This window comes from Helicoverpa zea, chromosome 4, assembly GCF_022581195.2.
Source record: "Helicoverpa zea isolate HzStark_Cry1AcR chromosome 4, ilHelZeax1.1, whole genome shotgun sequence".
In the NCBI taxonomy this organism is placed as follows: domain Eukaryota; kingdom Metazoa; phylum Arthropoda; class Insecta; order Lepidoptera; family Noctuidae; genus Helicoverpa; species Helicoverpa zea.
In genome coordinates this window covers 8,639,931-8,648,660 of record NC_061455.1, presented here as the reverse complement: position 1 = coordinate 8,648,660, position 8,730 = coordinate 8,639,931, and the positions used below count along the sequence as shown (strand labels likewise).

General features: G+C 34.5%; 1 protein-coding gene across 2 annotated transcripts in view; it reads left to right on the top strand.

Annotated features, from left to right (window-relative positions):
* Positions 1-936: 936 nt before the first annotated feature.
* LOC124629890 (pyrokinin-1 receptor-like) overlaps positions 937-8,730 on the top strand; it is a 67,513-nt gene continuing 59,719 nt past the window's right edge. The window contains exon 1 of one of the 2 annotated variants that reach the window (XM_047163545.1): positions 937-1,116. The gene's annotated coding sequence lies outside the window, so the exon portion shown is untranslated. The remainder of the gene's footprint in view (positions 1,117-8,730) is intronic. The other variant, XM_047163544.1, reaches the window with a different exon arrangement.

Here is an 8,730-nt window from a genome sequence, read left to right as displayed (position 1 = left end):
ATGCAATGAAAGTATTTTTTTGGCTACAATATTATGTATGACATTCAACAGGACTTCGGCAATCGCTAGTCATGAATGACAAAGTAATTGTCGGTGCAGTAGGTAGAAAGTACCTACTTTTTCGATACAATAAACTTAAGTACCACGTCCAAGCTTATCAGTCTTCAGAAGCATATTTACCCAATGTACGCATAAATCCTCATTTCTCATCATTCTCTAAAAGAATATGTGTCTAAAGCGCATATGCTATGAAACTTTAACCCATCATTGGAACAGGAAAAATAATATTGTTTCATTTTCCTATTAGGAAATTATCTGCCTTTGTAGAACTAAGCGATTAATTCCAATGGTCTCGGAATTATCTATATGATAGTAAATTACGTAGTCATCATAATCGTTCCTAATATTATTATTCTTACTGTATTGTTGTGACGATGCGAAAATTTAGATATAATAAGTAGATACATTTGTGGTACAATTGCTACTCTCTAAAATATGGCTTACATATACTTAAGATACAGACAACATAAATAAAAAAACAACGAAATGCATTATGTAAATAAGAAGCGAACTTCCCTAATACCTATAAAAAACACAAAATGATAAAAATCAACGATTAAAACATTATTTAATTTATCCTAATACCGATTGACATTCAAAATTACAACAAAACGTAATTAAAACAAATTTAACATAAAAAAATTCAGATTTATATATTTACTAACAGAAAAACCTACCCATTTTCACAACGCAATTCGTTGCCTCGATGTTTCACTGGAAAACTGACTAATAATACTAATAATGTTTTTCTTTATCAAAACCGTCCTATATTTCAGGACAACCATAGACAGTTTTCCGCCGTGTTATGGGAAAACTTGTAAGTAATGATTGTTTTCACGAGCGTTCCGTTTATGGCGGAAATAAGCGGCGGCGTTCAGTCATCTGGCTTGTTCGGCGAAGTACAGACGCGCGCAACGATTGTCGCGGTCTGCAGTTGCGAACTTTGTCTAGTGAAGTTTCAAATAAAAACATGACAAATTGTGAAGTTCATGTTTTCAGTTTACAATATGTGTATTGAACTTGTGGAAATTATCAAATTTTATTTTTAATACTGTGGTGAGTTTTTTTTAAGTTAAGTTTTCTAACTAGTTTTAAGATTTAACTCAAACTTACTTTTCTTAGAGAAAAGAATTTTTAACCACCATTCTGTCTTCGTCAACTTTGTAATTAAATCATAAAAAGTCAAATTACAATTAGAATTGTTATGTTGATTTGGCTTATTAGCAAAACGAAACAATAATTTGCTTGATAAATATTCTAGACTTGAATTAAAAAACTGGTTATTATTTGTTTCAAATCAGAATCGGTTTTTTTGTTCACAAAATAATTATTCTTCTTACAAATAGGTAAACAAATGCCCTGCAAATGCCCTACACAACGGCGATGGTTACGATAAAATATTTATGACGCTTCGTGTTTGTTTAATTGTAAAAAAATAATTAATTACATATTCTAAAATACGATAAGCTTAACATAAACTCGCTTTAATTTAAATATTAATGTAAACAGTATGTTCTCTAACATCAGATACCTCTTAAAAACCTGTTTTAAATAAAAAATGTGTTTTAACTTATTTTTATTAGTGAACACAATTTCTAAAAGTGACCTTTCTGCTACTATTAAAAATAGAAAGCGTTTTAAGTTTTACCCGCTAAAAATACTAAGTTTAGAGTGAATCTGTCCAAATGTCACAAATATAAAAATAAACTATTGTCCGAATTTTAACTATCGCTCAATGACTATCGCGCTTGACGGAAACAACAACAAACTAGATACATATTCTTTCCAAACACCTACACCGCTTGTTATCTTAATTATCAATTACTATCATTAATAATGCCACGTTAACAACATATTCTTAGATGCATTAATTCATCGCGATTTGATTTCACTTCTAGTAGACATTCAAGCAGTCCTTTACATAGAGCCTAAAATGAACAATTTGGAAAAATATATTAAAAGCTTCGACTTATCTAATCAACTCCGAAATGCACATTCAATTCATTTTAAATAAATGCATACTCGTTTTATTGTTTCAAAGCAAAAAAAGTACACAGTATGTAAAAGGATGTTCTAATAAGGTCGCCTGTGCAAAAACTTGTCTAATGTTATTTGATATGTCGAATTGTTATCGTACATACCTTTGCTTAATGCTAAGACAATTCGTAGAAACGAGTTCGCAAGCTTGCTGCACTATCAGCAAGACAACATACACATTCAATCAGGGGTCAGATTAATGACTACATTTACATAGCTAAGTTGATAATATGCGTGATCAGCGATGATTTTTATTTATAACGTAAAGAATTACGCTTTAAGCATTCATAACTTAGTATTCATCTTAATAGACAGCAGGAAGTAGGTACGATTTCACTTAAAAAATATATTTTTGGAAATCAGTAGGTATCTCCACAGATCAAATGTTTACAAACAAATAAAAGATCATCTTTACGGTTTTAGCACCAATAGATGTAATCGTATGTGACATAGCTTTTCTCGTTTTCCCGACGAAGCCGTGTAGGAAAGTACAATTACACCCACATTTGGATTCCCTCTCTACAAGACAATTTTTTAAGCTCGGTTGCTACAGAAAAAAACACAACTTACCATAGTAGTTAGGTAATAAATTGAATAGGCTGGACCATTGTCGTAAAGTCGCTAAAACAATAGGAACGTTAAAGGTTACCTTTTGGGGGAGGTTTCTTTTGTTAAAACGAATTTGTAAATATATTTTTGACTTTGTCCAGACTAACGTCCGAGAGCGTTGAGGTAGCTTGACATTCGCAACGAAAGTGGAGTTAGGTGTTGACCATTTTTTTTAAACTGGCCAATTGCGGGCCGGACTCGCGCGTGTAGGTTTACCTACCCATACATATTTCTATGAAGCGATTAAAAAACCACGTTTATTGCATGGAAGTGCCCTTTAATATTTATTTTATTCAAAATTTAACTAGGTTGTTGTAACAAAAAATAAGTACTGAAAGACAACAGAAATACATCATCTGTGAAAATGTAAACTGTCCTGTCTCTTACCGTGACAGACGGATGTATCTATTAACAACATTATTTTGTATATAATATATGAAAGAATATGTGTATTATGTGGTTTGTTTGAATTCCAAATTCTAAAATGTAAACATAAACAGTCATTGACAATAATAACAAGTTAATGTATTCAAAACACCTGTTACGTGGAATTGTCAACCCTTTAGCGATGTGTATAAATTGGGTTAATTTTCGTGATCGTATGTAAATAAAAGAAAATAAGAACATTGAATATCACGGGAACTAATATTTATATTCTGATTCTAGACGAAGGTATCTAAGTACCTACTGCTAGGGTCGTCGTTATTTAGCCAAACAGTTGCCGTTTCGGGGTTTCTCAAAGAAAATACTTGTAGACTTTTTACTTTTACATAGTTTATTTTCTAAGAGTGGCTTACGCTCGACTTCAAAGAGAAAATATTTAAAGCTAGCTAGACTTTTCAACACAATCTTTTTTTTCACATAATATTTAAATGACGGTTCCGCTAGCATTGATTTTCTGAAGTAGATAGTCTACGTGCATATTTCACACGTTCGTGTAAACAAGTTGTGATCATGCTTTCCTAATAGGGCTTTTGCAATGAGCTTCTGCGCGTTTTAAGCGTTCCCGGATTGTGACTAATTAGTCCTATAGAGAGTAATGCACTTAATACCATACTTGTAATTGTGAGAAGAATTTAAAGCAGAAAGAGAGATTAAAAGCACACCTTTTAAGCGTACATTTCGCAGCTGGGATGAGTGGATAGCACGCGCTTTTCCTAAAATGTTTAGAGCAACGTTGTAAAGAGAATACATGGAAATTTCGTCGAATGTAGCTTTAAAAGTTTCATGGAATTGACGCGGTTTTATGTGAGGTAAATATTCATCCTCATCCTCCGAGCCTTTTCCCAAACTATGTTGGGGTCGGCTTCCAGTCTAACCGGATTCAGCTGAGTACCAGTGCTTTACAAGAAGCGACTGCCTATCTGACCTCCTCAACCCAGTTACCCGGGCAACCCGATACCCCTTGATTAGACTGGTGTCAGACTTACTGGCTTCTGACTACCCGTAACGACTGCCAAGGATGTTCAATGACAGCCGGGACCTACAGTTTAACGTGCCATCCGAAACACAGTCATTGGTGTCTAAGGTATATTTAGAAAGTACATATAAACTTAGAAAAGTTGCATTGGTACTTGCCTGACCTGGAATCGAACCCGCGCCCTCTTACTCGAGAGGTTGGTTCTTTGCCCACTAGGCCACCACGACTTCGACTTATGTGAGGTAAATATTACTGACCTTTATTCGTTTACTTTATGCTACCAAATAATATTTATGAGTTATGAAGTATTAAAATTTTTGATCTCCCAATGATTTCAAAAGCATATTTCATTCATTTTGAGGGACACAAAAAGGCTGCAAATGATTTGATTGAAAAATTACGTTGCTAATTTGTAAGTGGTTAAGTTTCTTCAGTGATTAAGATTTTTATCGTATTTTCAAAATACTTTCTTGTTTACAGAGTCACTTTCTTGGACTCCATCGATAATACTTAATTCAGGTTTCTTAGTTACGTTAGCTGCTTTTCTACCTTTAAAGTAACAAAACTATTTCTTAATAAAATTTTTTACTGTGTTAAGTAAAAAAATATATTCATTACGATATACTCGAACGATATTGAAAATGCACAAAGAAGGGACGGGTACCCACAGATAGGCTTGCGGGTATACAATTACGTAACCTTTTCATTGACATTTTAGGAGTAACCACATTCGTCTTTTAGTCAAAATTACGAATTCGAAATACCTTTCAATTTGAAACGACATGACACAAAACCCTGAATCTATTTTCCTTCGATTTAAATTCTTATCTTTTATTGAGTTAGCCGAAATAGGTAGATCTTTCTGCTCAAAGAAATAGAAAAAAGCATAGCTCTTCCTTTAGTTGCTCAAAATTAGTTCTTCAACTTTGGAGCCGGTTAAGGGATTGCCTCTTAAACTTTTGATAAAAAGAAATTGGCTTTAAATTGGGCTTGTCTTTTGATAGTGGTTCATTGCTACATAGTAATGAACAATATTGGAATTGGAATCGAAAAATTAGAAGTTTGGTAAGTTATGTAACAAATAGCGGATAGGATTAGAAACTTATCACCTATCCGTTTTACCCTTTGGGTACTGAGCCCTAAAAATATATTTTAGTCAGATTTTTATATGCTAGTATTTTTGTCTCGATCTTTCAATACTGAGCAACGATACCAACTTAGGGGAAGAGTGCTTCTCTCGTATATGTGCATACCGTTAAATTGTCATGAGCAGCTATGTAAACTTACTTAAGATGGAAGATGACATTATAATAAGTAATTAATACTTTATTTGTCTCGTGTAAAACTAGGTACTAAATATGGGTAGCCGACCAGTAGATACAAGTGAGAAAAGGCTTTTCAGATGATGAATCTTATATAGAAAAAATATTTATGTAAGTCTACTGTTTATCAGACGGCAGCACGTGGCGGGTCATAATAATATTTGCATTTTGCCTACGAACTGTTTTGCGTGGTGTGGGTAATTATGATGTCATTAGTGCAGTGGTGTCATCTACAACCAGCACTGCACTATTAATGTGCCGTTTGAATACAGCTGTGTAGGTGTCGCTACGGATAATTTCGTAAACAATATGTAAATAGCTTGCAAATAATACTGCATTATCTGCAAAGACGAATTGCTATTGCCCTGAAAATCAATTTATCGAGACAAATAAAATTAAATGGCCTTTAGAAACGGCTAAGAAATTGTAACAAGACCTATAGAGATAGTCGTCAGCTACCAAAGATTTCCCCACTTTCAATAATCAAATTAGTTTATAGACTTGTGGTATTCCACTGCTCCACTAAGGTGATAGAAAAATTGGGTTAGGTATATTGTACTCTACTTTCTCAGCTATTAACTCGTGCGCTATTGTTGAAATAAGATCAACGAACTTTTGATATTAGTATGTAATATTTGCTCGTATGCTCGTATAGGTCAACGAACTATAGGTAGTTTTCGAAAATATAACTTAACAGTAGCTAGATTATTTTGATTTTCTTTTCATTTGTAATCAAATACACAATTCTAAAACTGCTTGTTTACTAGCAAAATTCGTTGTGAGAACTATTCAAGGTGACATTCAATAAGACAATGGAGATTAATTAAAATTTTCCTTGATTTTCGAACTTGTTTCACTGAGTTGCAGAACAAAGCTTGATGTTGAGTGAGACCTCGGGATACTTATCCTGAACTTAGCTCACCTGCTTAACAAAATTTATTGTCTAAAGTCCTAATTATCTTTTATAGATTTAGTTATTCATTTAATTCTTAGAACCGCCCTTTTTGTTTAAGAACTTGGAAAAATATTTGCCTATTTGTTGTACCAGTGCTTTACAAGAAGCATGCAATGAATACCTAATTAAAATAATTTAAGAGGAATTTACGATCCCTAAAGTTTAGTATTATGATGTCCGCCAAGGATCATATTAATAATTTTGCCAAAGATTTTTCTAGTATAGGTTACGATAAAAGCACGTCAGCTTGTTTCTGAATGCCTTGCTGCAATCGATCTACGGATGGGTGGTTTCTAAACATTTCAAAATTCTAGTTGGTTCTGAGAGTACCTACTTAAAACCTTTTATCATTAAATTGCCCCACGGTCATAATAATTTGCCTCCAAATCGAACTTACAGAAGAAAGCGTGCACTTGTGGCTGGATTTTTCTTCATATTTCGATCTCGTGTATCAGAAAATCTTCTAAGGCATTATATTATAGGTTCAATTGTTGTTCTATACTTTCTTGACCTATTATGCCGCCCTGCAATATTTTTATTTGCGGAAGAAAGTGCGTGGTTCTTTAGATAATATTATCATATGTTTTGTTATGAAAGGACAATGCCAGGGTCTGGGCTCATAGTTTGCCCAGCAGTGGGAGTAGTTCCAGAGGGTTCCTTAGTGCACTCTGAACACGTAATGCAAATATTTTTGAAATCGCTCCCTGGGGTCCCGAGGAAAACCAGTTCAAATATTCTCCATGAAGAGTCACTTGACAAGGCCTGAGCCATTTGCCCAGTAGTAGGAGTGTTTGGAATTGGTTCTTTACTTCACTCTTAACACGAAATTAAAATATTTTTGAAATCGGTCCCAGGGGTCCCGAGAAAAACCGGTTCAAATGTTCTCCTTAGATATTCACTTAACAAAGTCTTTGGCATTTGCCCAGTAGTGGGAGTGGTCAAAATAGGTTCTTTACTACACTCTTAACATGAAATCCAAATATTTTTGAAATCGGTCCCTGGGGTCCGGAGAAAAACCGGTTCTAATATTCCACATGAACTGTCGCTTTACAACGCCTATGTCATTTGCCCAGTAGTGGGAGTGATTGAAATAGGTTCCTTACTTCACTCTTAACATGAAATTAAAATATTTTTAAAATCGGTCCCAGGGGTCCTGAGAAAAACCGGTTCAAATGTTCTCCTTAGATAGTCACTTAACAAAGTCTTTGGCATTTGCCCAGTAGTGGGAGTGATTGAAATAGGTTCCTTACTTCACTCTTAACATGAAATTAAAATATTTTTATAATCGGTCCCAGGGGTCCCGAGAAAAACCGGTTCAAATGTTCTCCTTAGATAGTCACTTAACAAAGTCTTTGGCATTTGCCCAGTAGTGGGAGTGATTGAAATAGGTTCCTTACTTCACTCTTAACATGAAATTAAAATATTTTTATAATCGGTCCCAGGGGTCCCGAGAAAAACCGGTTCAAATGTTCTCCTTAGATAGTCACTTAACAAAGTCTTTGGCATTTGCCCAGTAGTGGGAGTGGTTAAAGTAAATTCTTTACTTCACTTTTAACATGAAATTAAAATATTTTTGAAATCGGTCCCTGGGGTCCGGGTGAAAAACCGGTTCTTATATTCCACATGAACAATCGCTTCACAAAGCCTGTGCCATTTGCCCAGTAGTGGGAGTGATTGAAATAGATTCTTTACTTCACTCTAAACATGAAATCAAAATATTTTTGAAATCGGTCCCAGGGGTCCCGAGAGATTGATCTGATAAGACTTTTCTGCCAAATAAGTCTTAGGATCTCGCTGTCAGGATCCAGTGCTGGAAAATGTTGGAATGGGTTTTTTTTACTGTGATTTTCAAATAAATTCTAAAAGCGTTGGATTCTAATAAGAACTGACAATGATTTTCTGAAAAAAAAGGCAATTACCGCAATATTTTTGAATTTACGGTTTAAATCTACAAGGTGCCTGCGCAATAAGCTATCTTCTAGAAAAATCTTATCAAGAGGAATAAAATAAGCTCGAACATGAGGTAGTTAGTAGATACCGTTGAGGAGTTCCCTCGTCTCTCTGTCGTCTCCATTGTCAGGTCAGATCTTAACCTTTACAGTTTTGTGGTGTCTGACACATATACCCGAATGACAAGGTTTTACTCGATATGTGTCTACAATTTTTCGAGAGTCGCTCCCGATTTTTTTAGAGGTTCCATCACCAGACCCTGGGCCGGATGACAAATGAACCATTGAGGAAGTAAGCCCTTACAAACAATAAAATAATTGTTGAAATCGATTGGTAAACGACGGAGTTATGCACGTACAAACGTAAAAAGAATACAA